The sequence below is a fragment of the Sphaeramia orbicularis genome, chromosome 3 (assembly GCF_902148855.1).
Source record: "Sphaeramia orbicularis chromosome 3, fSphaOr1.1, whole genome shotgun sequence".
Classification (NCBI taxonomy): Eukaryota; Metazoa; Chordata; class Actinopteri; order Kurtiformes; family Apogonidae; genus Sphaeramia; species Sphaeramia orbicularis.
In genome coordinates, this window is record NC_043959.1 from 1,988,760 (window position 1) to 2,007,510 (window position 18,751).

Here is an 18,751-nt window from a genome sequence, read left to right on the forward strand (position 1 = left end):
ATGTTGTTGAGTGAAGCCAGTGATGTGAAGGCAAAAAACAGTGATTGAATATGTTACTGGAGCAGAGTGGAATGGGAAACTTTAGCAGGACATTGAAGTTTCAGACATTTGTTTGTACTAGTGAGTATGCTAATGCAGCAGGATAGATTATTGTGACCAGCCCTGCTAATAACATCAATGAGAGGAGGGGGGCGCTGATATATAAGGGGCGATCTTCTCACCGGTTCTCCCTTTTCCGCATTCTGCTTGTGCGTTACATCCAGGCTCCACGTGTTGGTCTTGCAGGTATGGCTACCTGCTGCTTCCCCGTACTGCTCATATTGTTTGACTGTGCTCACAGCATTTGTATTGTTTTGTCAGGGCAGCTGCTTCGGTGCCGTTTCGGCATATTTGGGCGATCTGCATCTGGCTTGGTAGGTGTCCGCTCTCTCTGCAGTGTACAGGGGTTGGACAAAATAATGGAAACACCTTAAAAAATCAACAAAATATAATTTAATATGGTGTAGGTCCGCCTTTTGCAGCAATTACAGCCTCAATTCTCCGAGGTATTGATTCATTCAACTTGTGAATTGTTTCCAAAGGAATTTTCAGCCATTCTTCAGTTAGAATACCCTCCAACTCTTTTAGAGACGATGGCGGTGGAAATCCACGTCTTACTTGAATCTCTAAAACTGACCATAAATGCTCAATAATGTTGAGGTCTGGGGACTGTGCCGGCCATACGAGATGCTCAACTTCATTAGAATGTTCCTCATGCCATTCTTTAACAGTTCTAGCTGTATGGATTGGGGCATTATCATCTTGAGGTGAAGGTGTTTCCATTACTTTGTCCAACCCCTGTAGTTGGTGCTGTCTGGCAGCTAATACTGCTGTGGCTGCAGGTGGAAATCGAAGGCTGGGGGCCGGCATTCTCTGTCTCTCTCTCCCTCCGCCCCTTCCTCTCTCTGTGCCTCGTCTGTATGGAACTGAATCAGGTATGTGTTAGCATAGCTAGCGACCGACACATCCTCTGGTACGTTTAACACTAATATTGTTCTGTATGATTAGGAGTGAGTCGCGTGGCTACTGCTGTTTTGTCCCCCATGAATGTTGTTCTCCGTGGTGTTCCTGCTGCGTGGGCCGACCAATGCGTCTCCCCCACACTGACTTATTGTTAGCTGCTGCTAGCGGCTAGCTGGCGGTCGCTTGGCTGCGCTCCGCTGGCGTGTGCGTCGGGCCTGCTGCCAGCGTCTGATTTCTGTGCACGCGCTGCACTCCAGACTTTACTGTGCACATTTTACTGTGCTGCGTGTCCCGTTTTAATTGTGTTAATGATGACTCCGTGCAATTATTAATCATTGTCATTTGAATCCGTTATTTGGTTTCAATTTGTTATTTTGAATTCCTTATGTAATTCGTTTGTATTTGATTTGTTTTCTTATTAATCATTGTCATTTGGGTCTGTTATTTAGTCTCAATTTGTTTATTTTGAATTTCTTATGTAATTAGTTGGTATTTCATTTGTTTTATTACTTTGTTACTTGGTTTATCTTTTTCTTCCTTGTAGATGCTGCAGACTGGTGGTGGTGTTGGTGGCTGGTGTCCCCTTCTTCGTCTGCTGTGTCCTGGGAGCGGTTCATGTCACTGAGGGCTTTTGTCCACGCGTGCTGGGTGATTTCTTTTGGTTTGTTTGCTTTGGCACTAGCTGTCGCTCACCTACCTGTCTCCAGCCTCAGTTAGCCTTTCTTTTGTAATATGTGCATGGATTGGTCTTTTTAAAAGAAAAGAGAATTTCTACTGGCAAAATAAACTAATTTATATATTTTTCAATCACGTCTCATGCCGTTTTTGGAGCCAACTTACCTGCGTGCCTTATATTTCCTTTTATTCTCCAGGTGCAATTCCTGGGGTGGCGTTGTCGGTTCCTTTTGTTATATTAATCTGTACCATTTGGTTAATTTGATTAGTTCCAGTCGCCAATTATTAAATATAAGTTTATATTGTCATTTGGTCCTTTTATTCTTCATCGCTCTCACCCCTATGCTGCCACACTAACATCTCCACTAGCCAACAAGCATCCAAGCATTGTTCATAAAATAAGCTCATAAACAAGTAAACACTGTTACAACCAACAGCATCATCAAGATCGCACAAATCCACTGAAATACAGAGTATAGAGAATGTATCAGCAATAATTACAAGTGCAACAGAAACAACGCCAAGTCTGCATCCGATTTGGTGCTTTTTTTTCTGTCAGCTCTCTCTCCATTCTGTAAAAGTTGGACCAAGGCAGACTCTTGTCCTGTTCCTTGTTTGGTCACTCACTTTTCTTCTTCCTCCACTCTCTGACAACAGCCAACTCTTCCTTTACTCTGCTACGATAAACACCTGTGAAATGAAGGCATGGCTGGCTTGTGTTTACAGCTAGCCAGCTGTAGCTACCTGGCTGGGGGTGTTCGACATTGTGCCGTGCTTGTGTCTCTTGTTGCTATTGTTTGTCATTCCAAATTTGGCATCACTGTTGGTATATAATCACCTGACACTGCTAAATATCTGGGATTCTGTTAACAACCTGCCTGTTCAAGCTGCCAGTGGACATTCAAAGACACCGCCACCGTCCCACCCTATCTGCAGCGTCCTGTCTGCTCGTTACTGCATGTGCTCTTTGTCAAATTCAAGACTTACCTGGCTTCCTCTGGTGTGGATTATTCCGGCTTCTCTCCAAGGAATTCAAAAATGAATCATGGCGTTTTTGACCTCCAGCGCTCCCAACATTACTGCTACCATTGGCTCCGTTCTGCTAACCTCGATGCCGAGTACTTGGTGGGTACACCGTACCGCTGGCCTGTCAGGATCCAGAGACAGGGCTACGCACAAGGGAATCTTGGCCTGCTGCGTCATGCTGCTTTTATTATAAAGAATTTCATCTCCTCTTATGATCTGGATTTCTGCTTCTTGACTGAGGCCTGGTTGAAACCAGGTGATAACAGCACCTTCTCTGAGCTCCTCCCCCCTGGCTATTCCTATTTCAGCACACCGCAGCTTTCCGGTCGTGGTGTTGGCCTGGCCTTAACCTATAACCTATAACAGTTGCTTAATTCCCACAACACAGCATGGTAGCTTTGAAGTACAGTTATTTTTGTTTGACCTGGCCTCTCCTGTGTTGTCTGCTGTTTTCTATCATCCACCAAAGTTCAACAAAGTTTTCATTCAACATTTCTCAGACTTCCTAGCTGAGCTTATGCCATTATATGACAATATACTGATTTGTGGTGACTTCAATATGCATGTATGCTGTCCCTCTAGTCAAACTGCTTGTGAGTTTCTCTGCCTTTTAAATTCAGTTGACTTAACTCAGTTAATGACAGCACACACCAGTTAGGACACACACTGGATCTCATCATTTCCCATGGCCTCCTTGCATCCCTCAGAGAAATATCCCAAACCTGCATCTCGGATCACCTCCCTGTGTTATTTGACTTTTCAGCTCCCCTTCCTGCATCTAAACCTGTCACGTCAGCCTGCCACCGCTGCATCATCACTTCATTCACAGCTGGTCGATCTGCTGCTGCTTTTTTGAACACTGCTCTGTACACCCAGGTTGATATGGCTTCTCCTCCCTGCCCAGATGACCAAATCTGCTCCTTTCACTCCACCTGCTCTGACATTTTGGATTCAATTGCACCTTTTAGGTGTAATTCCATCAGACCTATACCTGATCCCTGGCTCCACAATACCACTCATGCCCCTAAGGCGGTCCTGTAGGCAGGCTGAGTGCAGGTGGATATACAAGCTTCAGGTGTCTCTGGGTGTACTGAGGGAGAATCTAATCCACTACCAAAAAGTAGTTAAGAAGCCAAATGTCAGTATCTATCAAAGATTATTTCCACCAGCACTAACAACCCCAGGGTGTTACTCAGTCCAGTCCAGTCCAGTCTGTAATCAGCCCATACTGCAGTGCTCTGACAAATGTGTCAGACACTACATGTGAGAAGTTCCTACATCATTTTGTGGACAAAGTGGCTTCAGTCAGGGTGAGTATTGACAGGAACACCCACAGCGCTGACTTTTCATTCCTCCTGCGTCCCCTGCTGTCTTTGAAGTGTTTGAGCCAGTGTCACTGTTCTGTCTGAGGTGGTCCAGAGGATGAGACCAACCAACTGTCCTCTGGACATCATTCCATCCAAGGTGCTCAGACAGGTCTTCAGTACTGTAGGCCCTGGTCTTCTCTTGCGCTTTAACAGTTGCCTCTGTGTTGGATCTGTCCCAGCAGTTTTTAAGCATGCTGTGGTCAGACCTCTTCTTAAAGAACCCAATCTGGACCCTGCAGTTTTATCTAATTTTAGACCAGTCTCGTATTTTTATCAAAGGTTTTAGAAAAACTTGTTTTTAACCAGTTGCAGTCTTTTTTTAGGAACAACTCCATTTTAGAAAAATTCCAATCTGGTTTTAGATCATGTCACAGCACAGAATCAGCTCTTCTTACGGTACACAATGATGTTCTTTTATCCTTGGATGTTAAAAGTGCTGCTGCTGATGTTGGACCTCACAGCAGCTTTTGACACTGTAAACCAGTCAGTCCTCATCTCTCACCTGGCTCAGCATGTTGGACTCCAGGGCACCGTTCTGCAGTGGTTCAGCTCCTACCTGACCAACAGGAGCTTTGTTGTCATGATTGATGATGCCCTTTTCTACACTCACGTTCAGATGTACAGAGTGAAATGACCATGGAAATGTGTGGTGCTCCACGCCAACTTCATGGCTGGCGTATGCACGTTTTTAGTGCTTTTGAACCTTTGGCGACACTTAGAGGTGATACTGAGAAACTGTTAATAATATGAAAAGGGTAATTCCTCAGAGTGATGTGCACATCAGAGATACACAGATGTACAATTAACACACCCAAGTGTTTGCAAGTAGATGATCAGCTTCACATTTTCCCCAGCGCACAACTGCATTCACTTCCAATAATGTGATCCATGTTACTGGTGTGTCAAATGACCTAATGGAAACTGGAAAGTAATGTTCAAAATGTACCTAGATGTCAAGTCTGTTTAATTGACCACAGGTGACTGTGGCTACCTGCTGAAAACTGGCTGATGACCCCTCTCACCAACCCCCAGACTGACCAAGAGCGGCGGCAGAATGATGCCCATTCATGCACTCAGTCATTTAGAGGACATTTGGCGTGCCGAAGGGGCGGTGGCGCTGCCTGGACTGGACTGGGGGTGTGCTGCTCTACAGACCTGAAAAAGTGTGTCACATCGTGATGGCATTTGGCATCCTCCACAATGTGGCACACCGGAATGCCATCCCACTGCCAGAGCAGCACATCCCCCCACCAGACGAACCGGACACTGGACCCAATGATGCCAATCCTGCCCAGGAGGCCATTCATACCCAGCAACATGTGGGGCGGCTGTGGCTCAGTTGGTAGAGCGGGTCGTCCAATGACCAAAGGGTTGCCGGTTCGGATCCACATGTCGAAGTGTCCTTGGGCAAGATACTGAACCCTACATTGCTCCCAGTAGGGCCTGGTGTATGAATGGATGAATGTGAGGAATTGTAAAGCGCTTTCTACACCATGTAGGTGTAGGAAATGCGCATATAAGCTGCTACATATGCTATATAAGTTCAGTCCATTTACCATCTAACCATATAATAATAAGGGAAGTACACAGCATTCACTTGTTAAGAAATGTATTTAATGTGGAATTAATGTCTGTGAGCACATTGACAAGCCGGTCCATGCGCTCACTGAAGCCACCAATTGCACTTCGGATTTCCTCTTGTGACTCCAGCACAGCACGGGTGAGGACACGGCCGGTCGGACGGGCATGGGCAGCTGGCTGCTGAGGTGGACCAAAGGATCAGGTGATGCCGAGGAGGATGGAAGAATGTCCCGGGTCTGCGAAACTAGGCTTGACCTGCATCTCCCCACCTTATCCTGCCTCATTGTCTGTTTGGAAAAAAATAATTGAGTAATTACACATGAACCTTTATCTTGTTTGGCTTTGAGCAGACTGTTGTATGACCAGTATAATGAACAAATGTGTGAGTTCCACAAATACAAAATCTATATTTACCTTGGGGGTGATCCGAGTCACCTACATGTGCTCCCACCACCCCTGTGAGAGCAGTGTCACCCACAATTACGGCAACTCTCTACTCAAATGGGGTGAGCTCATCCTCTCCTCTCCCCCTGCCTGTTTTGGCCACACTTTGATGGTGGGTAACAGTCCTGCACTTCATGTCCACCTTGAGGTCTGACCACTTCTTCTTGACCTCTGTGATTGTGTGCTGCTCTGACCCCACAGCATTCACCGCCACACACACACTCTCCCACTCACTCCTCTTGCGTTTAGTGGTGATGCCAGAGGACAGCGTGCCAAAAATGGGCTTTGACTTCATCTACAAGCATCTCCAACTCACATTCACTCAGAGCTTGTTCTCATTATCTGATCATGCAGAGAAGGAAATCCTACCTGCAGGCCCTACTTATACTAATTTGCATATGTCTTTTGTGTGTGTGTGTGTGTGGGGGGGGGCGTGTAGAATGTACTTGGGTTCGGGCATATGTTGTGTTTCGTTCATCTGGATTTTTTTGGGCATTCAGAGTTTTCCAGATTTGAGCGTACTCCAGGTTTCAGTAAGAAATCCACGCAAGTCTTTGTACATGAGGCCCCTGCTCCTTTGTCCTCTGGAGTGCCATAAGGGTCCATTCTCAGCCCATTATTATTCTCTCTGTACATGTTGCCTCTTGGTTCCATCATCACAAAACATAATTTATCATTCCACCTTTATGCAGATGATCTCCAGATCTATCTCCCTGTGCTTCCTAATAATACATCTACACTAGACTCTCCACACCTGCCTATCAGACATAAAACTATGGCTGCTCCAAAACTCAACCCTTCACCTCAATGAAAGCAAAAGTGAATGTATAATTTTTGGCTCTTCTGATTTGCACTGCCCAACCTCCTGACTGCCCCTGTGAGGCAGGCGAGCAGGAATCTAGGTGTGATTTTGGACAGAGAACTGAAGCTTGATAGACAGATGAATGCAGTTGTTAAAGCAAGCTCTTTCCAGCTCTGTCTTTTGGCTAAAGTAAAGCTATTTCTTTCTCGCAGCGATCTGGAGAAAGTGATCCATACTTTTATCAGTTCATGTCTTGATTATTTCAGTGCAGTTTATTATGGCCTCACTCAGTCCTCACTCCATCTGGCACAGAATGCAGCTGCCCGACTCTTAACCAACTCCTGCAGACACAACCACATCACCCCCATCCTCTCCACTGGCTCCCAGTCTCCTATCGCACAGGTGTCAAACATGCGTCCCGGGGGCCAAATCCAGCCCACCAAAGGGTCCAGTCCAGCCCTGGGATGAATGTGTGAAATGCAAAAATTATACTAAGATATTAACAATCCTTTTATTTCAGGTTCCACATTCAGACCAATTCAGTCTCAAGTGGGCAGGACCAGTAAAATACGATCATAATAACATGTAAAAAAAAATGACAACTCCAAATGTTTGTCTTTGTAAATGTAAATATTTTCATGTATTTACACTAAAACAAAGTATAATTTTGCAAAAAAAAATGGGAATAACGTGAACAAATATGAACAACCTGAAATGTCTTAAGAGAAGTAAGTAAAATTTTAACAATATTGTCTGTTATTAAATGTTTTGTGTGTTTGTAGATCCACTGTGATCTGTAAGTTAATGTACATGTGGAAATGATAAAATGAGGCAGAATATTGTTAAAATTACACTTTTTCATTTTGTTCATGTTATTCACATCTTTTGAAAGGATAGTTTGTAGATGTAAATCTTTTCGTAAAATAAATTTACTTTTTTCACTTTAAAACAAGAGAAAAGTTTGGAGTCGACATTATTTATATATTATTATGTTATATATGTTATGTTCTGGTTGTATCTGGTTCGGCCCACTTCAGATCAAATTTAGCTGAATTTGGCCCCTGAACTAAAATGAGTTCGACACCCCTGTCCTATCGCATTGATTTTAAAATTGTGATGTTTGTTTCTAAAGCTTTAAATGGTATCGAACTTTGAACCCGATAAGTTCCACTATGTTTTTATGTTGAGTGTTGTTGCATGCACCACGACTATCATTTATTAAATTTCAGCCTCTTCAGTCTCAGATTCTTTAATAAAACTAAACTGTAAACAGTGAACGGGATCTTCAACAGGAAGATAAATGCAGTGGAACCAGCCTGGAGCGGAATCTGTGTGTTAAAATGTTATTATAAATGCAGACAGATGATGTTGAAGTAAACTAAAGAATGAGCACATGTGGGCTGGTAGAGCTATAAACATCATTTATAACTTCATGCTGCTGCATAGTTTTTGTATTTTTATACATTGTTCTGGTTCAGAATCCATACTGACAGATATCACACATGAGGGTGAGTCTGACTGATCTATTTTTTGGGCCAACCTTGGTAATGCAGTCACGTTTTTACTGCATTGTCCATGAACTAACATTATCCTGAACTAAGCAACAGAATAGGAACACAACAGGGACGGGATCCGACATAGCCTATGCTTTTTGTATTCAACCTTCAGAATATTATAGTTTCACCACAGCAGATCTATGTAACTCCCATCCAGTGCAAGAGTAATCTGATTCTCTCAGCATCACCGACCTTATGTATTCATCTATTTTTCTTTAAACCCCTGATGTTTCCACTGCAGTCAAGGAAAAGTGGTTTGAAAAAGTACACTGAGCAAAAATATAAATGCACCATGTCACACTTTACATTTTAATATAGAATTAGGTGTTGCATAATATATTAAATTGCACACAATTTATTGTGTTGATCAATGTGACACAGATTACTGTCTGTCAGAACATGACAGTGGTGTCTGGGATACAAGGATAGTGATGTGATGTTCACAAACGAATCAAATCTTTTTAACGGCTCTTTGAAATGAACGATGGGAACCAAGTCTATGTAAAGAGCTGTGTTGATTTTTTTTTTTTTTTTTAAGGAGGGAGTGTCTGTGCCTGTCAATTTAGTATCACTGGGGAGGCATTGGGCAGGAGGAGAATGTTCCAGCAGAAAAAAAAGAGTGCTTGTGCACTGTGCATGTCTCATGGCAAGAAGTTTGCAAAAAAACAACAGTTTGAAGCATGAGGTGAGCATACTGGAGGAGGAGGAGCTGGAAGACTGGAGGAGGCGGAGCTGGAAGACTGGAGGAGGCGGAGCTGGAAGACTGGAGGAGGAGGAGCTGGAAGACTGGAGGAGGCGGAGCTGGAAGACTGGAGGAGGAGGAGCTGGAAGACTGGAGGAGGCGGAGCTGGAAGACTGGAGGAGGCGGAGCTGGAAGACTGGAGGAGGAGGAACTGGAAGACTGGAGGAGGAGGAGCTGGAAGACTGGAGGAGGCGGAGCTGGAAGACTGGAGGAGGAGGAACTGGAAGACTGGAGGAGGAGGAGCTGGAAGACTGGAGGAGGCGGAGCTGGAAGACTGGAGGAGGAGGAACTGGAAGACTGGAGGAGGAGGAGCTGGAAGACTGGAGGAGGCGGAGCTGGAAGACTGGAGGAGGAGGAGCTGGAAGACTGGAGGAGGCGGAGCTGGAAGACTGGAGGAGGAGGAGCTGGAAGACTGGAGGAGGCGGAGCTGGAAGACTGGAGGAGGCGGAGCTGGAAGACTGGAGGAGGAGGAGCTGGAAGACTGGAGGAGGCGGAGCTGGAAGACTGGTCGAAACTGGAGCAAAGTTTGAGAGTGACTGAGTGAGCACCTGTGAGGAATGAGCCAAAGAAAAAGGAGGAGGATTTGGATGCACTTTTCAGAAAGAAAAGATGGACATGACACTGGCAATATTTGCAAAAAAAAAAAAAAATCTTTCAAGTCTGGGTCAACAAATAATTTGCAGCGCCATTTGAAAACTCAGCAGCGACTGTCCTGGTGGAACAGACTGTTCTAGTTCTGAGAATGTCACTACAGTTCAGGTATTTCAGTAACTGAACTGATTCATCACTGTTGTGTTTTGTGCAATTTTTTCCGGATGTTTCCACACATTTATTGTTCTTGTTTTGAGGAGAATAAAATGTTATTTCATCAGAAAATATTTTATTTTCTTCTTCATTTTTATTCTACAGACTAGTCCACATAATGTACTGGGATGTTTTTGGTCCAGTTCCATCATTTGTCTAATGTCACCTCTCATGTCATGGATTTAACCCACACACTTGAACTAACGATTCCCTTTTACGGTAAGATAATATTTACTGCCGCGCCAATTAAACACCTTTAAAATGTAATGTCAATCATCACATGTAGCCTATTTAGTCATTCAAACACTGGTGTTTCAAAATAATGCAAAAAACATAACAGAGCCAGTCTGTTGAACGACTCTTTTCAGTGAACGACTCCTGATTGAACGACTCCCTTCAAAGAACCAACAGTCCCATCACTAACATGGACATTCATGTGGACACGGTGGGGGCCAGTTGAAAAGTTGAAAGAAATCACAGCTCCATATGTCATGTGTCCACCATTGGCTTCCTGTAGAGCAGCACATCGTCTTCTCTTCGAGTTGACAGTCTTGTCAGTTGTGGCCTGAGGAATGTTCTTCCACTCCTCTTTCAGGGCTACACAGAGCTATAGGATATTATCCAGAACCGTTCCTGCATGATTTGCAACATCTGTGTCATGGTGACATCTGAGGAAATGGGACAATTTGAGGTGTATTTTTATTGTCCCCAGTATAAGGAGGGTCTGAATACTGTTAACGCTGTGTGAGCAGTGTCTGGACATGACACAGCTGTGGTGTAGGTGGAATCACTGGACCACTGAGCAGAGATGGACACGTTTGTTTATAGGTTAAGAGAATTAACCATGTTTTACAATTACAAGACATCATGAGCACATTTTGGGCAGCGTGTCTCATTTTACACAAATATTGTACATGGTACGTTCATATTTTTACTCAATATAGATATTAGGTTTCTTAGACTTTTATTGTATGTATATATATATATATATATATATATATATATATATATATATATATATATATATATATATATGTTTTTTTTAAACTGAACATCAAAAGAAACTTATCCCATATTCTATGCAATGCCATTTCACACCATTTTATTAAATATGAAAACAAATTCTTTCTTGTTCTTAAAAAGCATTTAATTAACAAACAAGATACAACAAACAACAAAACAGCGGATGAGTATCCAGAGGAGAATGTCAAATATGACAAAGGGCAGTTCAACAAAGTTCCCATTTAGTAACAATCAACATTATTAATCCACAGCAAGTCACAGACTGACCAAATGGTCCGAAGGTGCCCAGGCTGTGTTAGGACTCAGGAGGACAGACCCAGGACTGAAGACATGGATCTGGACCTGAACTGAACTGTTGAACAGACATGATCCCAGAGTGATGCAAGTTTAGGACAAAACCAAAACACATGTACATGATTTACACTGTCTGCACATTCTGTCCAACAAGGTTGAACTCTGGACACATATTTAGCTGTAATTTTAGGACTAATGAAAAATCAAATTATTTTTTCCAACAATGTTTTTTTTATTATTTTTTTTATTTTTTTTTTTTACTTTTATTGTATTTTTTGGATGAACAATATACAGTGTTTGTCATCAGGCCTGTCGTCTGTACGTCCACTTCTCTGCCTGTCTTCATTTCCTATGTCAAAAAATAAAATAGCCTTTAATGGCATTGTGTGTACAATAAAATTAGGAGTGCTACACCACTCACTGCAACACTATTAATGAAACACCAATACTTCAGAATTAAGAATCTTTATGTCAGTAGAGTTCACACACTGAAACTGGCCTTCTGTATTTAACCCAACACTAGACCATCCATGCAGGCATCATACACTGTAACGGGCAGAATAGGACTCAAATGCAGTACTCTGGAACTCAGAATCAGTTCCAAAGAGTCTTTAGTACAGTAGATCCCAACCTTCTTTGGCTCATGACACCATTTTAACATCACAAATTTCTAGCGACCCCAGACATTCAAAACAGAGATATTTTATTTGCTAAAATTAATTCATTTTTGATCATGTAATAGTTTGCTCTACTATGTTGCAAATAAATGTTAATGCTAGAGGACATTTAGTCTGTATAATGTCTATTATTGTGGACAGAGGCAGTAAATCCAGGTGTAGATTACTGCACAAAGGCTCAGGATCTGTCCAATCAGTCCAGCTGGAATTTACAAGGAGGACAATTAATACTGAACAAACAAGAACTGAAACTATGAATTATGAAAGAGCTGCAGCATCTGAAACTGACCACAGTGAACATGTGACACAAACAGAACCACAGTGCTGCAGTTTCACAACCACAGTTTGTCTCTTATGTTTTGGGATTGTCTCTCTCAACTCACTGTATATTTTTTAGTCAGCAAGTTTTTATTTTTATCAATTACTAGAAATTTCAGACGACCCCACGTGGGGTCCGGACCCCAAGGTTGAAAAACACTGCTTTAGTATAAACAGAAATAATAATCCAAGCAGACTGAATGGGATATAGTTCTTTCTCCAGGCTGGAGGCTTTAACACAGTGTCTGAGGCTTGAATGTACAGTGAGGAGAAAACCAAAACCTGCTGAATCCGCTGGCAGAGCTGAGGTGTCGACGAGGAACGAGCAGGTGGTGTGTCGGGGACAGGCGAATAAGTGGACACCAGGAATACAGACTGAAGCAGGGACAGGAGACGTGGTTGAAGACAGAACGCAGGCAAGAAGACGTGGTCCAGAACAGAGGGCGGGTGGGTTCACCGGGAGACGGGTGAAGAGATGTGGTCTGGCCAGGAAGAGTCCAAACCAGGAAAATCCAGAATCACAGAACTCAGGGTCACAGACAGAAAACAGGTCAGGTTACCAGGGCTGAGGCGAAGACACGTGGTCGGAAACAGGAAAGAAGAGTCTAGACCAGGGGTGTCAAACTCAGATCCTCGAGAGCCGGTATCCTGCATGTTTTAGATGTGTCCCTCTTCCAACACCTGATTCAAATGATCAGCCTGTCATCCAGCTCTGCAGAAGCCTGATAAGGACCGTCAGGTGTGCTGGAAGAGGGACACATCTAAAACATGCAGGATACCGGCCCTCCAGGGTCTGAGTTTGACACCCCTGGTCTAGATGAATACTGGAAAGTCTGGGAGGATACGAGGACAGTCTGACACCGGGTGGATGAATGTGCTGCAGAAACACTGGGCTGATGATTAGGTGCAGCTGGGACAGACAGGTGAAGTGGACAGCAGCAGGGAGTCCCAGGTGAAGCCAGTACTGCTGATGAGGGCACAGAGGCACAGAAGCAAACTGGGACACACACTGCATACCAGGAGCAGTGGCTGGGGTGCCTGGCTCAAGGGCACATCAGCCAACAATTCCTCGCCTGTTTGGGGAATTAAACCGGTGACCGATCAGAAAACAAGAATAGAGCGAATATAAAATTAAAACACTAAAAATAAGAATAAGAAAACAGAATATAACATTTTCCAAAAGTATGATGAGAACAGAGCTAAGTAGAATAAAAAAAATAGATATAATATAAAAAGATACTATCTACAATATAAACAGTATGTGATCATCTATGAATAATATTAATCCAGTCCTATCCACTCCTCTCACCTCCTCTTACCTCCACCCTTTCCTACATCTATGTAGATCTACAAATACCCCCCCCCCCCCCCCCCCCCCCCCCATCTGATCCCTGTCAGTGCGTCCACGTCATGTCTGTCATCGTGTTCTGTTTGCGTCGTCTGTTTCTTCATACTCTCTTATATTCCCTCCTGTGTTTTTGGATTTTCCCCCTTTGTGGACTCTTTCATGTGGACTCTCCATTATGTTGGCAGTTTCCCTTCAGACTGGTTCCTCCCTTTAGTGTCCTCATTGTGACAGCGTGCGAAGATGGATTGGGTGCATGAATGAGCCTCAGGCCACTCACTGTCCCAGGCCAGCAGAGCCTGGGTACAGTCCCATTAGAGACCAGGCTCATCCCAAACTGGGACCACACACGGGGGGGGGGTTGGGCTTACATTTACTGAGGAAAGAGAGCATACACCAGTTGGTGTGACCTGTTTTAAAAACTCTTACATCTACTTTGATATAAAAAAATTAAATAAAATTGGGATTAAGATATCATTAAAAGAACACTGCAATACTACAGGTCATAAAAATAGAACCAACAAATATGTTTTTAAAAAAAATTGTAACAAAAGATGTAGCATTAAAAGCAATTGCATTAAAAATGCATACATTTTACAGCTCTGCTGATGGGATTTTCCCTGGAACCACTACTGGAACTCTGAGAATAGAAAATCCGAAATGCTTCTTTTGTCTTCCTTATAAAATTGACATGTTTATATTTAGTCTTCAAATTTGGACAGAATGGAGAGAACTGCAGAAAGAAGGTGTATACTGTATTTGATGTTTTTCATTATTCTGTGACACACAAAATGTACGCTCACATGAATATATGAATAAATAAACAAACAAACAAAAAAAGAAAATAAAGACACTTCAGTATTTGTATGGCAGTCGTCTTGCATCCGGTAAAGTGTGTTAATTTTTTTGGTTTGTTTGTTTTGTTAAATTTGGAGTAGGATGCTGTTTTTTGGTGTTTTCCAAGGGGTGGCGCTGTGCTTCACTAGTTTATGCTTCTTTCCTCATTCTTATGCTGCGTTTCCACTGCGTGGAACCGGCTCGACTCGACTCCAGGTCCTATTCCTGGAGACCGTTTCCATTCCAGGATACTACCGACTTTACAGTACCTGGTCGTCATAGCGATGCAGCATGTTACTTCCATGTCATCTGCTCAGAGAGTCGCTGATAAAGTCGCTCGTTGCATGTTGTCTTGTCAAGCTCACGCTGAATTTTTACGTCGGCCACCAAAGACTGAACCTCCTGACTGAATGGTGTAGTTTTACAGACTGTCATCATGTGGATTAAAGGTGGGTCTGAGGTCTTAGAAAAACGGTTCCAGCAGCTACATTTTGAAAATACTCAGTTCAACAGTCCACACCCCTTTCTTCAGACGTCCCTCTGAAGCTACGCCTCCAGAGTAGTGGCACGTGCCATGCTTGTTCCTGAGGGTTCACCAGTGCTGCACAGAAGCAGTCCGCTGGCTGAGGCTCTGCTCTGCTCTGGACCCAGGTTGGGCTCCGATGCCGTCTATGGTCCGGTCCGGTCTGGCCGAACCGTCTCCGGTCCCGGCTGAGCCTCCTGGTGGCGTATCCATGCATAGCTCATTCGGTCTCCTCTAACCCCCCCGCTCTTCCCGAACAGCCCCAGCTCAGACCTACGGGACTAATGTTCCATTTCCTACTGGTTTATGTTTGTGACTAAACAGTTTACTGGTGAACTGTCCCTCCTAATAGAACTAATATAGCCAAGCTCTGGCTACGCTTCCTGTACAAGTGCTTCAGCCTCTGGGAATGCAAAGAGGGGTACGAACAGAGGGGGGAAGGGGGGAGGGGTGAATGACAGTTGAGTTTGATAGACATATCGCTGTTCAATCATTTCCAGTGGGCGTTCAAAATGATGGTATGGTGTTTTTTCAGTCCTGCCCATTCCACAGGTGACTGATTTTTTAAAATTTTTGTGTTACAGCATTTAATTACTTAGTTGTAATCGAGGTGTGAAGGGGATTTTAAGGAATATAATAAAAAATGCTCCAGAAAAACATCTCAGACCCCACCTTTAACCTACCGCTATATTTACTGTAAATTTCTGCATCTGTTTTTTGTAAAAGGGCGGGTCACAGAGACGACTCTCTGACCAATCAGTGGTCTGCAGTGTTTACACGTCACCTTTCAGTATCTGGTCCCCAGTCTTGGAACCTCGGCGGAGGTGATACCAAAAAAGTAGGTCCTTTTTCGTAATGGAAACGCAAAAAGGCCGAGTCGAGTTGAGCCGAGCCGATACCACGTAGTGGAAACGCACCATTAGAGGCGAAGCTGCATCAATAACAGCACACTGTTTATACATTGTGGTTATGTGTTACAGTCACATATATATGTATATAAATATAAATAAATAAATTAGTGGTGGGCAGCGATTAAAATTTTTAATCGCGATTAATCGCGTGGCTTTCTGCGATTAATCGTGATTAATTGCATAGTTGTTGGGGGGGTGGGGTGGGGTGGGGCATCAACAGCACGTATTGCCTTTCAGTGATATTCCAGACTGGAAGTACTCCGGTGGTAAAAAATAATTGCACGTCAGTGCTTCCAAACAACTGTGTCCTTCTCCCCCCCACCATCTGAAGACATTTAAAATGAAAATGTCCATGTAAAAAACCACTACTTTTACACATGTTTATGTCCCCACCAGTGTATTTACAGTTGTGAGTGATTGACAGGAGTCTTAGTCCCACTCATCAGTACTAATACTAATAAGCCCATTAATATGTGATGTTCAGTTGTTCAAAGCAAGCCAAAGGGGCCCTGAAGTGGTCAGAATAAGTTGCACTAACGTATTTTTTGTCCTTTCCGTGTTACCGTAGTCAGTTCGGACATAGAACTAACAGACATGTTTCTTTCACTCTTGTTTGTATGGCCCCAAAAACGTTTGCCTGTGAGTATTTTATGTTCAGTTGTTGTAAGAATGAATAGTATCAAATATCTCTGATGTGAGCCTTTGTTGTTGAATAAAAAGACGTTGTAAATCTTTAATTAACCTGTAAATGCTAATCGTTAGCGTGTCTATGGATTTTCCCATTCAAGTTAGCATCGAGATAAAATGACTGCTAATACAACATTCACATCGTAAATGAGTAAAGGTTAGTTCAAAGGCTGACATATTAGACCTAAACACAACCAATGAATTTACATAAACTTAGCATGAGCCTGCAGAAAGAATTAGCAACCCATCTGCGACTGCTTGCATAAACAAATTAGCTTAAACATCAGCATTACTTGTAAAGTTCGCCGGTTTTCTCCTCTCAGCTGCACATACACACAGCACCGGTGTGTGGACCGGCAAAATAAAAGCATGAGTTTCAAAATAAGAGTTCGTATGTATAAATCAACTAAGACTTGCTTGAAAGGCAGAACAATAATAAAACAGCGTTAATGTGAGATAAAAAAATTGTCGGCGTTATTTAATGAATGTGTTAACGCGGTAATAACGCGTTAACTTGCCCACCCCTAAAATAAATACATATATACATACATGCAGGGTGGGGAAGCAAAATGTACAATGAACATGTAGTTGTTTTTTCTCAGCAGACACTACGTCAATTGTTTTGAACCCAAACATATACTGATGTCATAATCATACCTAACACTATTATCCATACCTTTTCACAAACTTTTGCCCATATGAGTAATCAGGAAAGCAAACGTCAAAGAGTGTGTGATTTGCTGAATGCACTCGTCACACCAAAGGAGATTTCAAAAACAGTTGGAGTGTCCATAAAGACTGTTTAGAATGGAAAGAAGAGAATGACTATGAGCAAAACTATTACCAGAAAGTCTGGAAGATACTATTAAAGAAGAATGGGAGAAGTTGTCACCCGAATATTTGAGGAACACTTGCACAAGTTTCAGGAAGCGTGTGAAGGCAGTTATTGAGAAAGAAGGAGGACACATAGAATAAAAACATTTTCTATTATGGACATTTTCTTGTGGCAAATAAATTCTCATGACTTTCAATAAACTAATTGGTCATACACTGTCTTTCAATCCCTGCCTCAAAATATTGTACATTTTGCTTCCCCACCCTGTACATACATAAATACACACACAGAAAAACATCAGTTCAGACTGAGGTAGTTTTTCCTGACAGTCCTTCCATCTGAGCACAGTTATGAACACACTACTGTCTATGGAGCAGATCTTCCTCAGAAACTACCACTTATTACTGACATTTTTGGTCCTTGATGTAAGGGTCCATTAAACGTAGACCCACGCATGTTGACCTCTTCAAGTCCATTAAGAGTCCTCCATTAGCTTTGCTGTCTACATAGTCTTCCTTCTATAAACACTCTTATTTTAGACCCTCTACTGTTCATCCCTCTTGCATACTTTGTTTTTGACAAAAACAGGATGGTCGTGTCTACAGGAAAAACGGTAAAGTTTGTGTCTGAAAGAGATGGTAAAGAGTTTATTTGGCATCATGTTGTTTTTGTGGGTAACTCTCTACAGTGTTGTTGAACACTTGCTATAAAAAAAGGTATAGATTGCCTGCAACTCTGTGTCTCGGATGTGGAGTTACCATTGGTACAGTGTAGATCACAGGTGTCAAACATGCAGCCGGGGGCCAAATCTGGCCCACCACAGGGTCCAGTCCGGCCTGTAGGATGGATTTGTGAAAGACAAAAATTACACTGAAGATATGAACAATCGAGGATGTCAAAATCATTTTAATTCAGATTCCACATACAGACCAATTAGATCTCAAGTGGGTCCGAACCAGTCAAATACTATCATATTAAACCTAGAAATAATGAAGACAGCACATTTGATCTTTGTTTTAGTGTAAAAAAGTACAATTACATGAAAATATTTAGATAAAAAACTGTTATTTTACAAAAAATGTGAAAACCTGAAATGTCTTAAGATAAGTAAATGCAATTTTACCAATATTCTGCCTGTTATTAAATGTTGTGTGTACTTGTAATTGTAATGTCAGTTGTAATGCACATGTGTAAATGATAAACTGAGAGTCTGAGGCAGAATATTGTTCAAATTGCAGTTCTTTTCTCAAGATGTTTCCAGTTGTTCATGTTATTCAGACTTTAGTAGATGTTAACATTGTC